Source organism: Cyanistes caeruleus, chromosome 16, assembly GCF_971803275.1.
Source record: "Cyanistes caeruleus chromosome 16, bCyaCae1.hap1.1, whole genome shotgun sequence".
Classification (NCBI taxonomy): domain Eukaryota; kingdom Metazoa; phylum Chordata; class Aves; order Passeriformes; family Paridae; genus Cyanistes; species Cyanistes caeruleus.
The window spans coordinates 1,616,699-1,625,850 of record NC_141716.1 but is presented as its reverse complement, the minus strand read 5'-3'; the positions used below and the strand labels follow the sequence as shown (position 1 = coordinate 1,625,850).

Here is a 9,152-nt window from a genome sequence, read left to right as displayed (position 1 = left end):
TCAGAGATCTGCACACCAGAGCTGCTCCCACTCCTGTCTGAGGGGTGATCTCGGAGGAGATCTGCACACCAGAGCTGCTTCCACTCCTGTCTGAGGGGTGATCTCAGAGATCTGCACACCAGAGCTGCTTCCACTCCTGTCTGAGGGGTGATCTCAGAGATCTGCACACCAGAGCTGCTCCCACTCCTGTCTGAGGGGTGATCTCAGAGGAGATCTGCACACCAGAGCTGCTTCCACTCCTGTCTGAGGGGTGATCTCAGAGATCTGCACACCAGATCTGCTCCCACTCCTGTCTGAGGGGTGATCTCAGAGATCTGCACACCAGAGCTGCTCCCACTCCTGTCTGAGGGGTGATCTCGGAGGAGATCTGCAGCTGCTGCTCCCTGGCAGAATTCCCTGGCTGGGCCTGGTTTCACAGCCCGGCCCTGCCGGGGAAAACGAAGCAAAGGGAAAAGTGTTTCGCTCTGTGCTCCTGGGTTTGGTGAGGGAAGACAATCCTGTCTCATTAAAAATGTCATTCATGGAGCCTTGAGATGTTCCTGTCCCCATGGCAAAGTCTGTCCTGGCTGCATTCTCCCCACACACATCTTGGTGAGGTTCTCTGCTTTATGAAACAGAAATATTCTATGGATTCCTTGAGTTTCACCTCTTAATATTCTTAGACAACCATGACAACCATACTTCACTCTGTATCTTATTTTTGTCTGATCTAATTAATATTAAACAATAAATTAAATGTGAGTGGGGAAATGCTGCTCCCCAGTACGCTGCTGGTTTCCAACTGCAGCAAAAAGTGCAGGGGGAATTGTGCCCAAAACTGACAAGGGGATGCAACTGATGCCTTATTTCTAGAAACATTTATTGGGATATGGAAAAATGTAGCCTCAAGTTGTGTCAGGCAGAGAATGGAGAGCTCTCCAGTGTCAGTGGGTTGCTGTGGAAAAGCCTCATTTGCAGGTTCAGGTTTATTTGATAGTAAAACCCTTTAAAACGTGGTCATCCTGAATGAGGTGAATGTTTTTGTGAGGATTTGGTCTGGGAGGTCCATGTGGCCTCCACAAGGCCCAGACATCCAGTTTGAGGGCTGAGAGAGCTCTGCTCCTTCGTGGCAGAAATATTTGAGTGCTTAGTAGACACAGAATCCCAAACTCACTGGGTGGGGAAAAAATTCTCCAAGGTCTGAGTCCAAATTGTGCTCAATCCCAAATTAGTCCCCATCCAGAGCACTCAGTGCCACCTCCAGGAATTGCTGGGACACCTCCAGGGATGGGCACTCCAACCCTCCCTGGGCAGTTCCAGTGCCTGAGCTCCCTTTCCATGGGGAAATTCCTGCTGCTGTCCCCCCTGAGCTCCCCTGGCCCAGCCTGAGGCCGTTCCCTCTCCTCCTGTCCCTGTTCCCTGTGAGCAGAGCCCGACCCCACCTTGCTGCAGCCCCAAATCCCCCGTGGAACTGCAGTGGGCAGGACAGGGACAGAGCCCTGGGGCTGTCCCCACGTGGGTCACCCCAACGAGACCAGCAGGAAAAGACAGAGATCCCTGGTGGCAGAGGAAACTCACTGTGGGTACCCACAGCCGGCTGATAACAGATTTCATCTGATTGTGGCAAGGGACAGTAAATCACAGCTAAACACTTATATCTGATTTTATAGAGAATTTTTATTATCAGAGGTACAAAGGCCGTACTTTGGAGATTAACTGGGAAAAGTTTTACAAGGCAGTGGAGATAATGAATCACAAATTCCATCAGGGTGAACCTCCCGTGCTGAATCCGAGTGCAGCTGTCTCATATTTGCTCCGTGTGCATTTTGCTACCAGTAATTTTGTCATCAATTTTCATATTTTGTTTAAACATATTTGTCTTTTGGACAAGATAGGTCATATTTCACCCATTTGATGAATTTTCTCCTTGGTCCAGTTTTACAGGATTTGCACTTAATTAATTGCACAACCTTTAATTCGACAGACTGTTTTTAATGGCTGTGTAGTTTCAAATGCATATACAGGGAGAAATTTCAAAAAGTAATTGTTTTTATGTCACTACCATTGAAAGTTGCAATTATTAAAATACACAGATAATGGCACGGAATTCCTTAGCTGATGATATTAAACACGCACAAGTTTTTAATGCAGATTTTTAAGGGGTTTCATGGAATTTGGGGTATGACCTCTAGATCAGAATATCCACATAGAGCCCATGGGACTTTGTACAAACTCACAGATTCCACCTGGTGAATTTTGCATCCTTTCACCGAGACGAGCCTGGATTTAAATTTTTTCCCGGAATTACGCTGCAATTCCATTAAGGGTGGGTGATGGGACTGCTCGATCAGGCTGGGAGCTCTGCCCTTTCAAACACTGCACAAATTCCGTATTTCCGAAGCTGGGGAGAGCTCAGAGGAGGGAAAGGCACCTTTTCCTGGAGGAGCTCAGCGCTGACAGTCTCTTAAAAGCTTCTTTAGTTGGTAGCAGGCTGGCAGGAGAGGCCAGCTCGCCCTGCTGCCTGCAAATGCGCCCATCAAACGTGTTTGTCAAAGCACCAGGCTCCTCCACGCCTGGTGAAAGGCAGACACCAAGGAGTAGGCAAAGGTCAATCCTTGTCAGCTCCCTGTAAATGGAATTGTAGTGGCAGTTTGCGAGGCTGCCTCGTTCCCTAGCAACTTTGGGTGTGCAGGGAAGAGTTAAATACATATTGCTTTTTTTTCCTTAATTTTGGCAATAGGATTATTTATTTTTTTTTCAATGTGATTTTGTTTCATTTCTTGGCCTTTGTGTGTGTTTGGAGGTTTGTGTGCATAAGCAGCGAGCTGCCATCAGCAATTGTGTAAGGCTTCAAAAAGAAATCTGTTCCTGAGGACTGACTGACTTCTGAGTTGGAGGATAATCATGATAATTAATCTAGAGCCTGGCTTCCTTTATTATGTGGCTGTGAACAAATGTAATTTGTGAAACAAATTCTACACAGGCTCTGTTTCTGGTGCTGGTAGTGGTGAGTGCCATCAGGAGCTGACCCGGTCTCACAGAGAGCTCGGGGAGATCTTTCATGCTGATGGGGAACTTTTAAAGTATATATGTGTCAAATACCTCCTGCTAATGACAGCCAAGAGAGCAGTGATTTTAGGGCAGATTTCTGTTTAGAGGAATGAATTTAGGGATTAAGCCAAGGCATTCAACTCCAGTGCAATTTCTAGGAGTTGTCCCTACTTACACAAAGGATGAATTAAACTCATTTATCTTATTGAAGCCCGGGACAAAACGTGGGGCTGGGGACGGGCAGAGCTCCTGTGACTGCACAGGGCTGAGAGGGGCTCCCAGCAAGGCCCAGTGGGTGTGGGATGGCCCCACAGTCCCAGAGCCCAGGTGGGAATGGCCAGCAGAGCCCCCTGGAACATCCTGAGCTGGGCTCATCACCCCTGCACACCCACCCCAACAATCCCAGCCTGGGCATCCCTGGCAGCGCTATCCGAACACTCCTGGAGCTCTGGCAGCCTCGGGGGTTCCCTGGGGAGCTGGGCAGTGCCAGCACCCCTGGGGGAAGAACCTTTCCCTGATCCCCAACCTAAACCCAGCTCCAGCCGCTCCCTGGGGCTGTCCCCGGTCACAGAGGGACCAGAGCTGCCCCTCAGGGCCCCTCTCCCAGCAGCTGCAGGCAGGGATGGGTGTCCCCTCAGTCTGCTCCTCTCCAGCTGGGCAGAACAAGTGACCCCAGCCAGCCCCTCAGCCCTGCCCCACAGGCTCTGTCTGTCACTGCAGTCTGTCTGTCTGTCTGTCCATCCCTGTGCCAGTGCTGGAAGGGGCAGTGCCTGCCATGAGCCCACAGAGCATCAAACACCGAGCAAAGCACGAGGAGGTGCTGCTGGGTTCCTGTTTCTGTCCCGTTAACCTGGCTGAAGAGCAGCTGAGCACAGCGCAGATTTAAGTGTAATTAATTGATCTGCCAAGCCATAGGTTGTTCCCCTTCCCTCCATTTTCCAGTGGAGCCACAACACGTTCACAGCCTTCAGTGGTGATATTGATGCAGGTAGAAATGCCTCCAGAACATTGCATTAATCCATATTATTGTAATTTAACAGACTAAATTTCCTCATGTTGTTGCTCCTTTGACTTCAGCAGAGTTCCAAGAGCAGAGAGCTGAGTTTTACGGTGCTGCTGGCCATCAGTAATTCCTCCCTCCACTCCTTTCTTGGCTTAACTGATGGAACTTTCAGAGATGGGCATGGTGGTTAAATTGCTCAGTGTCTGGGACAGGCAGCAATAGCTCTTTGTTCAACATTATACACGAGTTTTCTGCTCGTCTGTAGGCTTGTCAATCTAAAATTTAGGGTGAAGCTGTGCCAATTGAGGTAACTGGAGAGTTTAGCACTCCCACACGGGCAGGACTTGCTCTGAGTTGATTTTTGCAGGCATTGCCTTCCCAGGTTCTGCTCAGGATGGGGAGCAGGGGCTGATCCTGTGGTGCTGAGGATGCCCTGTGCAAACATAGCACTGCAGTCATGCCCACACTCTCAGAAACTTACAGGGAATTTTATATGCAGGCTGGTTTATCCTTCCCTCTCTTTTTTATGAACTCTGGGAATGAAAAGCAAAAAGGAATTTGCTAAGGTGAGAGGAGAAAATGTTACAGGCCTGCTTCTCTCCCCTTCATCTTTTCAAGGGCTCTGTTGCAGAGAGAAAACAAGGGGCTGAGGTGCTTGAGGATGGATTTTAAAACAATTTCACCCTCCTCTCCAGGAGCAGAGCTGCAAATTTGGATCACAAGCATGGGCAGGCAACAGGCAGGTGTCTGCAGGTGGGATCTCAGGGCTCCAGAAGTGGAAACCAGGGGGTTTTAGTGAGCAGGCTGGGCAGTGTGAGGCCCTCAGCTGATTTTCAAATTGCCATCAGCTTCCACGGCTTTTCAAACGTGATCACAACAGATCTGACTCTGGATTTGTGGAACCAGAGCATCTCCCAGCTCCAAATTTCACAGCCTGTGACAGAGGAGCACATCCCTGCAGCCCTCCAGGACTGGCACCACAGAGTCAGGATTTTGCTCCTGGCCCCAGGTGAGTTTGCTCCTTGTAAAGATTAACAGCAACTTCATAATTCCCTAGCAGAAGGAGTTATAAAGGAGAAGTTGGAATTCAAGCTGTGTCCTGGTGAGATTCTCATCTTTGTTCCTTGCAGATGTTAAGTTGCTTTGAGATGCAAGTCATTTCTTTGAAAAAGCTTTCTTTGGGGCTGAAACCTAATGGCAGGAAATTAGCTGTTAATCCTGTCTTTTCTTGGACAGACCAGACATGCATAATAAACTCCCCCTTGGCTCCTCCTCGCCTGCCCAGTGATTCAGTTTGACCTGAAAGCAAACATTTTCTTCCAAGAAAGACAATGTTTATGAGGTGCAGCCCCAGCTTGGCTCTGATGATTAGAGACACATGGATCAACCTGTGTGAAAGCTGGGATGGCTGTTTGAAAGGAGCCCTGCTCGGGAGGGCTGACATCACCAACCCTGCGGGAATCAAACCAGCAGCACCAGCTTCACATCTTCCAGAGCTGCATCCAGACTGAAAAACCTGCATCCAGACTGAAAAACCTGCATCCAGACTGAAAAACCTGCATCCAAACTGAAAAACCTGCATCCAGACTGAAAAACCTGCATCCAAACTCACAAACCTGCATCCAAACCCACAAACCTGCATCCAAAGTGAAAATCCTGCATCTAAACTCCCAGACCTGCTGGGTAACCCTTCCTCCAGTGCAGCACAGGGCAGCAAAGCTCTGGGATTTGTCTGGGAAGGAGCCACAGTTCACCCCTGTCCCTGATTCCTCCTCCTCAGAGGGCTCTGGGAGAGGCATGGCCCAAAAATGGGAATAAGGTTGCATCACCTTTGTCTTCCAGTAGATTTTGGCTGCTCACACAACCCCTGGGTCCTCCCAAGCTCTTGGCAGCTCTGCAAAGGCACTGAAATAGGCAGTGGGGTATGGAATGGCTGGAGTTGTCATTTTGTCAGAGGTAGAAACCCCTGTGTTTAAGATGCTGTCAATACTCACTGTTTACCATTACATTCTCTCCTGGATTTATAATAAATAATTATTTTTTCCAGAACTAATCAGGAAGATTGGTGAATTTAGAATCCCACAGGGATCCCACAAGGATCATCAATCCAGCTCCTGGCCCTGCCCAGACACCCCAAAACCCCACCCTGGCAGCAGTGCCAAACTCTCCTGGAGCTCTTGGAGGTTTGCAGCAGAGCCCATTCCCTGGGGTGCCTGGGCAGTGCCAGCACCCTCTGGGGGAAGAGCTTTTCCTGAAATGCCACCTCCCTCCACCCTGGCACAGCTCCAGCCGTTCCCTGGCTGCTGTCTGTGCTGAACTCAGCCCCCCAGACCCCTCAGCACTGTTTCCATGCTGGGCACAGGGTGGCTGTGGGTCTTTGCTGTCACCCCACGCTCCCTCTCTCCTCTCATTGTGCTTTATTCCTGCGCTCCCTTATCTCTAAAAATAGCAATGCTGCAACATCTGCTTATTTAAGTGGTTCCATTTGGTCCTGAATCCATCAGGTTCTTGTAAAAAGGACTTTAATAGGTCATTTTTTGAGTGAATGGCTGGGAGTTACTCAAGCTCCTTGGGCTGGGAAATGGCATTACGTACTTCTCCCTTGCATTGATTAATTATTTTTTCTTAAAAAAAGAATAAGCTGTTTTGAAATTTTAGTTAAACCAAAAGGAATTGAAGTGAAATTCATATGCCAGGCAGCGGCCTTGTGAAATGTACACTGAGTTATAAACCTATAGAAAATGGATTTTATTATGGAAATGTAAACTGTCCCCTAAGCATAGCAGAGGGAGGTGATGCTGTAACAACATACAAGTAAGTAATAAACAATAGCCAGTATTATATCAGATGGCTGGGTACAGCTAGAAATGTATCTGTTTGGGTGTTGAATTATCCCCAAATTTGAATTATAGGCATATAATTCAAATTATCCCCTTCCAGCCATATAAAGTCTGACAGACATATTTTTTTAATATACTTCTTGTGCTGTTTTGCATTATGTCACATCCTCCAGCGTTAAAACCTCAGCTTTCCTAACATGATTCATCAGAAATCAGGGGGGAAAAAGAGTTGAGATCTGATATACTGAGTACGCTTAAATTACAGAGCAGCTTCAAGTGCAGCGTGTGAGACACAGGCAGGGTGAATAAGTATGTCTGAGGCTGTCATGTCCATGAACTGGGAAACTCACTGGCTCACTGAATCATTTCCTGGTCCTCCTGCTCATCCATCGACACCCGGAGAACCAGGCTGGGCTTGCCGAGATGAAAGCCAGAGTAATTCAGAGCCAGCTGTAATTCTTTATAAAACATACACCAAGTATTTTTGTTGACTCCTGCATGACATTTCCAAGGTGGCTGGGAAGCCAGGCCATTTGTTACACAGGATCCAGATCAATAGAAAGCACAGAGGAAAACAAGTCAAGTTAACATCCAGTGGAGAGGACAGGACGACTTCCAAGTTTGCACATCTCAGCTGTGCTCAGTGTACATTTCAGGGGAACATCCTGTTCCTCACAACGTCATTTGCAATTACTGAAAAATATGAAGCATGAGGAAAAGCTACTGCCTTATGAATCTGTAATTGTCAGATGTGACCAGTGGATAGAACAGAGGCGTTTGCTCACCCTTTCCCCACCCTTTTCCTTCTGTAGCTTTTGTGTCTGTGCTCCCTGTACCTTTGTAATGCATATTCCACCAACATGGAGTGCTCTGAATTCCCCCTTTCACTATTGCCAGCTGCTTTAGCACCCCCAAATTACTACATTTTAGCATGTGAGAGAACTTAATAGATCTGAAAAACCTAAATATGTATTTTTGTCAGACACGATCTGTCAAAGATGAAAATCATTTTCTCTATTGGTTCTCAAATAACCAAATTTCATAGCAAAGAGTCTTGCTGACTTCAGGGGCTTGAGGACTGAAAGTTTTCAGGGAGTCTGGGCTCGTGTTTCAAGATCTTATTTGAAAGTTAACTTTTCAAACATCCCCTGTTTGATTCAGAACCATGTACAGACTCAGGACTTCATCTCATTTTAAGGATCAAGTGTATTCCCCCTTGTATTTTGGATGCTGTCCTAGCTCAGGGAAGTTTATAACCAGGCTTTTAGTGTGTCCTATATTAAAAGATGGAAGGGCAAAAAAAATTGCACCTCATAGGTTTGTCCAGGAAAATTGCTCCTGGCTAAGATTTAAAAGAATTAACACATCACCTGGACTTTGCATGTGAAGCTTTAACTTTTTGATAAACAGCAAACTCATCTCCTGCTGCGCCAGCTATTTTTAACCCACCTTGTGAGTATGCTTTTTTTATTGCTTTATACAGCATATCTGATTCTCTCTAAAGCACAAACTAAAAAATCTATCGGGCTGTCATTTGCTGCAGAGTGCCATCTATCATCATGCAGCTTGGCAGCTGTAGTGCTGGGAGGGAGGGGGAGCCGGAGCAGGAGGCACAGTCAAGGACTTTCACATGTAACACCAAAAAAAAAAAAAAAAACCCCTTGTCACAATTATTTATGGCTCTTGCTGGGGCACATAATAGGACACATAAAACCTCTGTTTCGGCACGGAGCAGCCTCCCAGCCCCGCTGCCGTGGCGGAGTTGGGCGCAGGCAGTTTTGCTTTACACATACATTTCCTGAGCACTGTTCATTTCCTGAACAATGCCCAGCACTGGGGAAGTGACAGTGACAAATTCTGGAGGCTCTGGCTGCGGCTCTGCAGGCTGGTACGGGAGCAGGGGTGTCAATAATCCAGGAAGGCTGCCAATGACACCGAAATGCCACCGCCACGCTCCCCGTGCTCTCTGCAACGCTTTCAGTTTGAAGTTGTGGGAAACTTCTCGTGAGGAAAGCGTTGCAGAAACCTGTGCCAAGAAACAATTTCTCCTGCTTTCATCTCCCTTGCAGTTTGAGAAGTGCAGTGCCTGGTCCAGGGCAGTGGATATGGAGCAGTTTGCTGTGAGCAGTGGCCGAGGGCTGTGGCTGCAGGGCCCTGCTGGGCACTGTCCCCTTGGGCTGGTCCCAGCTGATGGATTTCTGGCTGCTCCTTGCAGGGTGGAGAGCCCTGCTGCTAAGGAAACCACGGCTTGGTAATTAAACATAAACCTCGGGTCCCAT

The 9,152-nt window shown here is 47.8% G+C and overlaps 1 long non-coding RNA gene across 1 annotated transcript; it reads left to right on the top strand.

The window, feature by feature from the left end:
* The first annotated feature begins 3,938 nt into the window (after positions 1-3,938).
* Positions 3,939-7,455, top strand: LOC147650116 (uncharacterized). The gene is made up of 4 exons (XR_015277109.1): positions 3,939-4,018; positions 4,652-4,765; positions 4,882-5,042; positions 5,270-7,455. It is a non-coding gene; the product is annotated as an uncharacterized LOC147650116 (long non-coding RNA).
* The last annotated feature ends 1,697 nt before the right edge of the window (positions 7,456-9,152 follow it).